The 12,234-nt window shown below is 43.4% G+C and overlaps 1 non-coding gene across 1 annotated transcript; it reads left to right on the top strand.

Moving 5' to 3' along the window:
• The first annotated feature begins 451 nt into the window (after window positions 1–451).
• Window positions 452–557, top strand: LOC122033109. Its single transcript, XR_006126370.1, has one exon. It is a non-coding gene; the product is annotated as a small nucleolar RNA R71 (small nucleolar RNA).
• Window positions 558–12,234: the final 11,677 nt, after the last annotated feature.

The following is a 12,234-nucleotide window of genomic DNA, read 5'->3' as shown; positions in this document are numbered from 1 at the left end:
ACAATATGGATTATTCTGTTTCTAATTGTAACTCATGATAGCATCATATTATTCTAATTGATTGATTTGTGCAGAAATAGCTCCTAAAGGACATGAGTCTTGAGAATGATCTGAGCTTCCATGAGTTTCACAAACACATACTATGACATTGACCAATGCAGAATTTGTTCCCATGCCTTCTAGTTTTTTAGTAAGAGCAACTAATTTTGAAGACATCAAAGTAATTGCATCTACATCAAATTTTCCTGATGCTTTAACTGGGTTTGGATAGGAATAGCCTCCACTTCTTTCTGTTACCCATTGATGATGGTTTTGCGCTACACTCTCAATAATGTCCTCGGCCTCATCTAAACTTTTATTCATAAGTTCTCCTCCAGCTGCAGAATCTAAAGACACCTTAGTATGATAGTTGATGCCATTATAAAAAGTATGTAGAACTAGCCATTTTTCTAAACCATGATATGGGCATTGTTTGAGCGTATTGTTGTATCTATCCCATGCTTCAAATAAAGATTCTGAATCTGACTGTCTGAAGCTTGCAATTTGATTTCTCATATGAGCGGCCTTACTTGGAGGATAGAATTTATCAAGGAATTATTGCTCACATTGCTCCCAAGTGGTTATGTTGTTATTTGATAAAGAATTCAACTATTGTTTTGCTCTATCTCTTAAAGAAAAACCCAAATAATAATAATTTCACTTGTTCGGATGGAACACCGATGATCTTCATAGTGCTGCAGATTTCATAGAAAATTTCAAGATGTTGATTAGGATCTTCGTGTGGTCCGCCTCCAGATTGACTTTATTGTATTATAATGATTATTACAGGCTTGATATCAAAATTATTGGCTTTAATAGATGGTCTTGTGATACTAGAACGAAGCCCTCTAGCATAGGGTGCTGCATAATCTTTCAATGGTTTGTTTGACATATTAGAGCATTCTTGTTCTTCTTGATTTCTTTGTAAAATCTTCCTTCTATAAAAAGTTCTATCAATCCCTAGATTAAGAGTTAATAGATTTCTTGCAAAGTTAGATCTACGTATACAAGAACAAGATCTCAAGTTTTTTAGAATTTCTTTTACTTGAAAACAAACTAAACTGAAATGATGAAAATATAAAATGCAGATTTTGAATTGCAACAAGTCAAATTGGAGGAAAAGTAATCAAAAATAAAAGATAAGATTGAGAAAAATAGAATTTCCAACACTAGTTGCAACTATGCAATTGAAAAGAAAAGAAAGGTCTAGTCTAACTCAAATGATTATATCTAATGTTATAGACGCAGTCCCGGGCAATGACGCCAAAAACTTGTTAAGCTACCACATGTGTATGGTTTCTTCGTCAGTAATAAAAAGATATCGAATCCATAGGGACTGGTTATAAGCACTAGAGATGTCTCACAATGAATTGGCTAAACAATCGACATAGAAAGCGAATGTACTACGTAGCAACTAGAAATAGAAATAGAAAAGCAAATGTAAGAACTTGGGTTTTATGAGAGTTCTAGGAGTTCGATTTCATTGTGATATTTATCAATATAAGGTGATCTACCAATTCTTATCCTCAATTGCCACACATTTACAGGAAGTTGCCGGTTTTCTCCTGCAGAAGTCAACCGACAAGGAACTTTTATCTATACCTCTAGCAATTTAATAGTCATGATCCTTATAAAGTCCGTTAGTGGGGCAGCCTGTCACCAATGCCCCTCGGTCATACGACATAGAAACACATCACCATTCAATCCACATAAAGGTATAGGGGATAAATGCACTCAACTATTCCACCTCCTTATAGAGACTAGCTTCACCTTTCAAGGTGATCCCCTAGATGTCCGTTAGCAGGGCAGCCTGTCACTAGCTCCCCTCGGTCATAAGATCTAGGGGATCCCTCTACAAGATACACAAGTATCACAAACATCCAATCAAGCATGGTAATTAAACCCAAACACAACAATCCACACAAGATCAAATAGATACAAAACATAACAATATCATTGAGATAGGAAATTATCATATCCATGAGATTCTTACATCAAATCACACCACAAATACTCCCTTAGTCCTAGAACAATGAATCACTCCATAATATAAAGATAGAGATCCGAAGACAAAGAGTTCACAAACATTTCAATCTCAATCAAGAGAAGAGATTAGAAATGCTTATCTAGTGACGAGGAGTGATCTTCAAAACCAATCCCTAGCTTCTAGAGTTGAATCACAGATGGAAATGACTTTAGAACGCTGGATCAAGGCTGTAGAAGGTGAAGGTTGGCCCCAAACTTGATCTCCCCAAAAGGGAGAGCCCTCCACCTTCTTGAATGAGGAAGAAGCTCTTTATATAGGGCAGGGCACGGGCACCACACGGACCGTGCCACGACCGTGTGGCACACACAGTCTTAGCTATTTTGCTCTCGGCCAAGGTCACACAGCCGTGTGGCCTTCACACGACCGTGTACTGTTCTTTCTCTGGTTTTCTCACACAGTCGTGCCAATCTTGGCCTCTGGATCCCTTGTACGGCCGTGTGGAACACACGGCCTGGCCTTGCCTCTTCTCTAGAAATGTTGCACGGCCATGTAGAGATGTTGCTTGGGCCGTGTAGATCTACACGGCCCTGTTCTGGTCATGTTTGTTGAGGTGACACGGCCGTGTTGATCTACACGACTATGTCATCACTACAACAAAAACCCTCATAGACATCAGTGGAACAACAACGGTTTTAAGTAAAAACCGATGTCTCTGAGTATTTTACACCGGTTTTTCCAAAAACCGATATCTATGAGCGCAAATTTTAGCTCATAGACATCGATTTTTTAGGCGATGTCTATGAGCGCCTTTTTTTTTGTTAATAGACATCAATTTTAACAGCGGTTTTTAAAATCCAGTGTTAATGAACCAAAATAAAATATTTTAATTTTTCCACCAAAACTTAGCCAAAATTTACAACATTTCATTCTTCCCTCCAAACCTAAACCTATATCGCGCGTCCACAGTATACCGTCACGACTCCACCACCACCCCGTGTTGAATTTGTTTATCCTTGTTATGCAGACAAGAAGCAATTGGAGCAAAGTAGTGAAGGGGAGAAGAAAGAAAGTGTTGGCGCTCCTTCTGAGAACAGAATCTTAAAGCAGAAGAAATCCAAGAAAGAAAAATCATCAAAGGAACAGGAGGAGCATGATCAGAATCAGGAGAAAGGAGACATTGAAGCTGAAGTGGCAGATGCATCTGCAGTTGACGTAAAGGAAAGGATAAAGAAGGTGGCCTCCATGAGGTAGAAGAAATCAAGCAAAGAGATGGATGTCGAACAGTTGAATAAAAGGGTTTCTTACTTAAGTAGTAGGCTAATTAGTACCTCAACTAGTCAGTTGGTGGATACGGACTTGATGTGTATAATATTTATGTGGATACGGACTTGATGTGTATAATATTTATGTGTTGGTTACATGGATATTGACTTGTTTGTATAATATCGATTTTTCACTGTTTCGGAAATTGAATCTGTGTCGTTAAACAATACTGATATTACATCGGTTTTCCACTACTGCAAAACCGGTGTCATTAACTAATATTACATCGGTCGTATACCGCTGCCAAAACTGGTGTTATTAACATATAATATTACATCGGTTTTACACCCGGTGTCGTTAAGTGATACTACACCGGTTTTAACCCGATGTCTAAAATGGCAGACCTTTTACATCGCCTTCATAGACATCGGTCGAAAATGTAATAGACACCGGTGGAAAACCGATGTCTATGAGGGTTTTTGTTGTAGTGCATTCTCCTTCTCTGGTGAAGCTACACGGTCTGCCTGCTCTACATGGCCAAGGTCATTCTCCTCCCTGCTCCTTTAGCATGGTCGTGTGGCTCACATGGCCAGTGTCGTCTTCCTTTGCTTGTTGCCTAGATCGACCATGAACATCATTTCTTCTCCAAATTCGACTCCTGTTGATAGAAAATACACAAGAGCAGATCTCTGAATAAAGAAAAGTATTTATGCTGAAAGTAAGACAAAGAGTATGAAAGTGCATAGACAAAGCATGCATAAAATATATGAATATGCGTCAAAACATGCTAAACAGGTGTATATAATCTATGCACATCACTAAGAAGCTAGCTTATGTCCTTAATCAACCTCTTCCCACCAGTCTTGATGCTGATGCAACTGCGGACCAACGATTGGCCCTTCAGAAACATAAAGATGATTTTGTACTTGCTAGTTGCATCATGTTAGCTGCTATGACTCCTAAATTACAGAAACAACATGAGCATTTGGATGCTTATGATAATGTCTATTATCTTCGTGAGCTATTTGATGAGCAAGTTAGATCCGAAAGGTTCGAGGTCTCTAAGCTTCTCTTTTGCTTAAAGATGCAGGAGGGTTCGTCTACAATACAATACGTATTAAAGATGAATGGCTACATAGTGCGTTTAGCATCACTCGATTTTATGATGGATCATGAGCTAAGTATTGACTTAATTCTACATAGTTTACCAAAAAGTCATTCACAATTTGTGATGAACTATCGGATGAACAATTTGGAATCAAACATCCCCAAGATGATAAATATGCTCAAGACTGTGGAGCCTTCTGTTAAGGGTGAACATAAAACTGTAATGTTAGTAGACTCCTACAAGAAAGGTTCTAAGAGGAAGCCAAAACATCATGCTAAAGGGAAGAGCAAAAAAGGCCAAGATAGTAGAACGGACACAAAAGGGTCCATGTCATCATTGTGGCAAGATAAGACATTGGCGAAGAAACTGTAAGATCTATCTTGAGTCCGTGAAGAAGAATAAGGCATCCGATGCCCCATCCTCTTCAGGTATTTTTGTTATCGATTATCATGTTATTTCCTCATGCACTTAGATATTAGATACTGGGTGTGACTCACATATATGTAATGACATACATGGGCTAAGGAATAGTAGAAGACTCGTTAAGGGAGAAACAAGTCTACAAGTTGGGAATGGAGCAAAGATTACTGTAGTCATCATCGGAACATACTTGTTAAAGATTCCTAGTGGATTTGTCTTAGAACTAGATAATTTTTATTTTAATCTAGCATTAATAAAGAACATTGTTTCTATGTATTGCTTAAATAGAAAAGGTTTTCATTTAACTTTTAGTAACAATTGTTGTTATATAACCTTAAATGACGTTCTTTATGTTGGCGCTCTGAATTCCGTTCTGCATAAACCCCCTGTATAAAAATTTGTACAAGTACAGAACTATTCCTAGCAAATCATATACTTGATCAAACATGCGTTTAATCAATCAAGCAAGTTCTTGATTGATCAAAATGTACCTTGATCGAAGCACAAGATTGTAGCCTCTTGTGTTGGTATTTCAGGATCCATACAAAGAAAACAAAACTAGTTACGCTGCGGAATAAATAACTAGTTGTACCTTTCTTCGTAGACAAAGACCTCTTGATCTTCTACTATATTCCTCTTTTCTTCTTGGGCGTCGTGTGGGCGACAATCTACCAAGACAAACCACCCGAACCTTCTTTTGTTTCCAAGCCGCCTACCACCAAAAGATGCAAAGAAAAGGGACGCCTTCTTCTTCTTCTTCTCCTCCAAACCGCCGGCCACCTAGGGTGGTTCTTCTCTTCTTCTTCTTCTCCTCCAAGCTCTGGCCACCAAGGGAGATATGTGTCGGCCCTAGAGGGAGGAAAGGGAGGAAGAGATGAGAAGGTGGGGTGTTGGCCCTAGGAGGAAGAGAGGAGGTGAGCATCGACCCTAGGGGAAAAGAAAAGAGAGAAAAGAAGAGATGAGGTGTCGGCCACAAGAAAGAGAAAACAACTCAAGAGAGATTAGGTTTTGGTGGCATGACCTCTTCCCTTTTTATAACCTTTGGCACCAGATAAAAGAGGAGAAATATTAACATAATTTTTATTTTATAAAAAATCTCTAGGAAAGAATTAACATAATTCTTTTTAAAAAAAATTTTTTAGGAAAGAATTAATATAATTCTTTTTAGAAAATTTCTAAGAAAGAATCAACATAATTCTTTTTAGAAAAATCTCTAATTCTGTTGAGAAAAAAATCTCCCCTTTTTTTCTTTCTTTTCTTTTCTCTTCCTTTTCTTTTCTTTTCTTTTAGTTTGGTTGGCCCCTTGCTTGGGCACCAAACAAGGCTTGGGTCGGCCCCTTTCTTGGGTAGAAAACAAAATCAAATGAGTGAATGCGAGGCTATGTAGAGGCTACAACAGAGACCGAGATGAGGAATTGGTTTTAGCCTCCTGATGGACTTGAGCTTCTTGTGTTTGACCCGAACATCCAACTCAAGTTCATTAATAATAACTCATACCACTAAAGAGTTATTATTGAACTACCGCACTAATCCCATGTTACAATATGGGCTCCTTCTTATCATGAGTGTGTTAATCTCCCTGTGTTTAAGATATAGTATGTCTGTTAATTAAATGAGTTATTGATAACTCAATTAATTAATATATAGCTCCAATAGTAGTACCACTCAACCTTATTATCATATCGGACTAAGTCCACCTGCAGGGTTTACATGATAATCCTTATGAGCTCCTCAAGGGGACATCATCAACCTAAATAAATAGGACACAATTTTCTTTTATAATCAACAACACATCATATAAATGGTACTATCTCCCAACTCATCGGGCCTATTGATTTAACGAATAAATCTCACCCATTAATAATTCAAAGAAATAAATACTAAGTATACATGCTTGTTATTATATCGGGATTAAGAAAACGCACATCCATAATAACAGAGGTTCTGTTATTTTATGCAGTCAGTATAAATCGAACAATCTCAAATAGTCCTGCTCAATATACACATAGTGTACTAGTGTAATTTTATAGTCAAGACAGATTAATATCAAATTACACTACAACCATTCCAATGGTTTATCCCTATCCATCTCGGTCGTGAGCTACTATTTATAATTTATAAGGAACTGATAACATGATCTTCTGTGTGTCACCACACACCATGTTATCTACAATATAAATTAAATGGATAATTGCATTAACATATAAATATAAAATGCAACATTTGACTCAAGTGATTCTTATTTCAAAATATAAATATTCATACAAAAATCTAGACTTTTAATATACATCCTAACAATCTCCCACTTATACTAAAAGACTATGTTGTCATATATATTGTCATACATCTGATTCTCATCCCCTCAACATGTCCATCAAAAGCTCTCGTCGGAAGGGCCTTATTGAAAGGATTTGCCAGGTTATCTGCTGATGCAATCTTGGCGACAACAACTTCTCCTCGCTTTACGATGTCCCGTATCAAGTGGTACATGCACTCAATGTGTTTACATGCCTTATGGGCTCGTAGTTCCTTCGAGTTTGCTACTGCATCACTATTATCACAATAAATTGTAATAATTTTGGGCAAACCAGGAATCACATCTAAGTCCATCAAGAAGTTTCTGAGCCATACAGCTTCTTTGGCTGCCTCAGAGGCTTCCACATACTCAGCTTCCATGGTGGAGTCTGAAACGTATTTCTGCTTAACACTCCTCCATGCTATGGCTCCACCTCCCAAAGTAAACACATACCCCGAGGTTGACTTACTATTGTCCCTATTTGATTGGAAGTCGGAATCCGTGTAACCCACAGGGATCAAATCATCTGCCTGGTAAACCAGCATATAATCTCTAGTCCTTCTCAGGTACTTCAATATATGCTTTTCTCTTGCTGGATTACTTTGATTATATGCTAAGAAGGACTAGAGATTATATGTTGTTTTACCAGGCAGATGATTATATGCTGGATTATATAGCATATAATCTCTAATCCAGGATAGGGTTGCCTGGTAAAACAGTATATAATCTCTAGTCCTTCTTTAATCCGTGAAGAGGTCATGTCACCAAAGCATATATTGAAGTACCTGAGAAGGACTAGAGATTATATGCTGGTTTACCAGGCAGATGATTATATGCACCATATATTAAAGATGTATCCTTCTCAGCCCTATCCTGGATTACTTTGATATCTGCTAACCATGCCTACTACAAAATATCTCATACATAGTGATCCGGTGGTAAGGACGGGGCCCCACGACAACAGCGGTCAACGACACTTGGAGGTCAAAGGTCAATAGGGGCGGCCCCAAGGTCCTACCGAGCAAACAGAACATATGACCGGTTGGTTGGATGTCCTCAAGGCCGATCGGAATATAGCTCGACCACAGGTCGAGCTTCGGACGCTTAAGGTAAAGGAGCTTATGGGCCGAGCGGACAGGCCGCTCGGTTGAAGCACAGATCACGGAGGTGCGATCCCATTCGAGCACAGGACCGAGGATCTTCCCGCTCGGTCCAATATAGACATGTACCCGACAGACCGCTTGGCCCTGGAACCGACAAGAGACATAAGAAGACGAAAGGGACAACTGGTAACATCATCCTCGAGACGCCTGCCGCCGACAAACAGCATGGTCGGCGGCCGGACCGGACAAGAGTATCGTACGGTGGAAGTTTCCACCGTCACATCAGGGATATGCTCGGACGATTGCGGAATGGTGTCAGGCATGCTTTTCTGACACACTCATTTGGAGGTATGTTTGGGGAAGCGTGCATGTATCGAGAAGCGTGCCAGCGCCTCCCCGGGGTCCTATATAAGGACCCCCAAACTTCGACGGAGGTATGCAGAATTCTCATCACTGTAGTCATAGTTACTCTGCCTCTTTTCTTTCTCGTTGCCTGACTTGAGCGTCGGAGGGTCGTCGCCAGGAACCCCTTTCCGACTCGGCTTCTTTGCGGGTTCATCGGAGATCCACATCACTAGTCGGAGACAGCGGAGAGCGCCACGCCCCCAGTGTCTGTCGACTCAACGCTCGGACAGGATCAAATTGGCGCCGTCTGTGGGAACGCACTTGAATCCGAGCCGAGAAGATGGAAGAAGCTGGACGCCAACTCATGGTAACGCTCTCTCCCGAGGAGCTCGAAGCACTCATTCAAGCGCGAGCCACAAAGATGGTTGAGCAACAGCAGAAGGCCCAAGCAGAAAGGATAGCGCAACAGGCCGCCTCGGTCTCTAGAGGTCGAGCGGCCATAGAGGACCGACCAGAACAATATTCTATGTGGGCTCAGGACAAAGGGCAGACCGGCACACCGGGAGACGCACCGACCACCCCCATTCCATTTCATCGGGCACTGTTCCAGACCCTGTCGGAGCTGGCCCTAGCCAACCAGGGATCGTCCGATGAAGCGCCCGTGCGAGACGCCAGAAAGGGGAAAGCACCGCGTACAGAGTCATCTCCCGAGCGGGTCAATCGCCAGTTCTCTGAGGCGATTTTACAAGACCCGCTCCCGAAGCATTACGCTCCAATATCGATCGGGGAGTATAATGGCGTAACTGATCCGGACGACCATCTCGGTAAGTTCGATAACGCTGCCACTCGTCACCAATATATCGACGGAGTTAAATGCAGGGTTTTCCTTACTACATTGTCTGGTTCGGCGCAACGCTGGTTCCGGAGGTTGCTGGACGGATCAATTAAGAGCTTTAGAGATTTCCGAATGGCCTTCCTCCATCATTTCGCAAGAAGCAGGCGCTACCAGAAGACCAGCGTCAATCTGTTCGCCATCAAACAAGGCTCGAAGGAGCCACTCCGAGCCTACATCCAGCGCTTCAACCAAGTGGCCATGGACATCCCAACGGTCACTTCAAAAACTATGATGAACGTGTTCACACAGGGACTTGTGGACGGTGATTTCTTCCGCTCGCTCATCAGAAAGCTGCCTCGCGACTACGACCATATGCTGCACAAGGCCAATGAATACATCAACATAGAGGAAGCCCAGGCGGCCAGAAGGAAGGAAGCATCGTCTGAGCCACCAGCCTCAGCCGAGCGGAAACCTCCCACTAGCTACCATCCACCTAGAGGACCTCGGGCAAAAGCAGCCCGACCTCATCAACCCGACCTCATCAACAAGCAAGGTCGCATGTCGTTCAACAAGTAGCGGTCGATCGGCCTAAGCCAAAAGGGAAGATATGGACTCCCATATTTTGTTCGCTCCATCAGTCAGCAACCCACAACACACGCGATTGTCGGAGCCTCCCCCCAATCGCTCATCCTACGCCGAGGAATTATCGTCGCCGATCACCTTCACCGGACCAACGACACCGACACCAGAGCCCTGATCGACGTGTAGAGAGGGAATCCCCCGAGCGGCAACTTCATCAACAACCCAGGACTTAACCTCGAGCATCGCACGAGCGTCCCAGGCAATCCGCTCGGGAGGAAGAGAATAGAAGCAAAACGTCCCGAGGAGAAATCAACATCATCGCTAGTGGACCAACTGGAGGTGACTCCAACAAGGCAAGGAAGGCGCATGCCAGGCAGCTTACGATCCATACGGTTGGTTGTAGTCAGGAGCGGGCGAATGGGCCCGAGATCAGCTTTGGGCCTAGGGACCTCGAGGGAGTCGAAGTCCCGCATGATGACGCCCTCATCATCCGAGCGGTAATAGCTAACTACACTATTCATCACATCTTTATTGATACAGGCAGCTCGGTCAACATAATCTTCTGGAAGGCCTTTGACCAATTGCAAATCGACCGAGCTGAATTGCTGCCGATGACATCCCCCCTCTACGGGTTCATCGGTAATGAAGTTTTGCCGGTCGGACAGGTCCGGCTGGCTATCTCGCTGGGAGAGGAGCTGCTCAGAAGAACGCGGACTGCTAACTTCATTGTAGTCGATGCTCCCTCCGCGTACAATGTGATCTTGGGGCGACCGGCTCTCAACGAGTTCCAAGCGGTCGTCTCCACCTTTTACCAAAAGGTCAAATTCCCCGTAGAAGATCGGGTTGGAGAAGTACGCGGAGACCAATTAGCAGCCCGACGATGTTATGTGGAGATGGTCCGAGCTGAAGCAAATGCCGCTCGAAAAACGCCACGTGTTGAGGTAAACACTATAGCTAAAAAACCCCCTACTTTAATTTACGAGGAAAAAGAGGAAGTACAAATCCACCCTGCCCAACCGGAGGCCATGACTTTTATAGCGTCCAACCTGGAGGCAAGCCAGAAGGAGGAGCTGATCAAATGTCTTCAACAAAACTGCGACGTCTTTGCTTGGTCGACTCACGAGCTGCCGGGAGTCTCGCCGAGCATAGCGCAGCACGAGCTTCATGTCCGACCGGACACCTGGCCGGTGAAGCAAAGGAAGAGGGACTTCAGTGCTAAACAGAATGTCATCATCCGAGCGGAAGTAGAGAAGTTCCTGGAGGTCGGCCACATACGGGAGGTGCAGTTCCCGAGCTGGCTTGCAAATGTAGTACTAGTCTCCAAGCCGGGCAACAAATGGAGGGTCTGCATCGACTTCCGGGACCTGAACAAGGCATGCCCGAAGGATTTCTACCCTTTACCCTTGATCGACCAACTAGTAGACTCTACTGCCGGGTGCGAGCTGATATGCATGCTGGATGCTTATCAGGGCTACCACCAAGTGCCGCTCGCCCGAGAAGACCAAGAGAAGGTCAGCTTCGTCACGGCGGATGGCACTTATTGTTACAACGTGATGTCGTTTGGTCTAAAAAATGTCGGCGCAACATACCAGCGGCTGATGAATAAAGTGTTCCGGGGGCAGATTGGGCGCAACTTGGAGGTCTACGTAGACGATATACTCATCAAATCACTCCGAGCGACAGACCTTTGCAAGGATATAAAGGAAACCTTCCAGACACTGAGAAAGTATGGAGTCAAGTTGAACCCACAAAAGTGTCGATTCGGAGTGAAAGGCGGACGTTTCCTGGGATACATTGTCACCGAGCGGGGTATCGAAGCAAACCCTAGCAAGGTTAAAGCGCTGCAAGATATGTCGCCCCCCAGAAATCTGAGGGAAGTTCAACGTCTTACCGGTCGGATAACGGCTTTATCACGGTTCATCTCTAGAACGGTCGACCGGAGCCTCCCTTTCTTCAAGATACTGTGAAGAGCCACAAAGTTCCAATGGGACGAGGAGTGCGATCGGGCGTTCGAGGAGCCGAAGATATACCTGAATTCTTTACCTGTGTTGGCTAAGCCGAATGTAGGCGAGCCGCTCCGCATATACCTGTCCTCCACCGAGCATGTTGTCGGCTCGGCGTTGGTGAAAGGAAGCGAAGAGGAGCAGCCCGTGTATTTCCTGAGCCACATTTTAAAAGATGCCGAGTCTCGCTACACTGGCCTCGAGAAGCTTGTGTTCGCTTTAGTCCTCGCCGCTCGGAGACTCTGCCCTTATT

Source organism: Zingiber officinale, chromosome 11A (assembly GCF_018446385.1).
Source record: "Zingiber officinale cultivar Zhangliang chromosome 11A, Zo_v1.1, whole genome shotgun sequence".
Classification (NCBI taxonomy): domain Eukaryota; kingdom Viridiplantae; phylum Streptophyta; class Magnoliopsida; order Zingiberales; family Zingiberaceae; genus Zingiber; species Zingiber officinale.
This window is presented reverse-complemented; position numbering and strand designations above follow the sequence as displayed.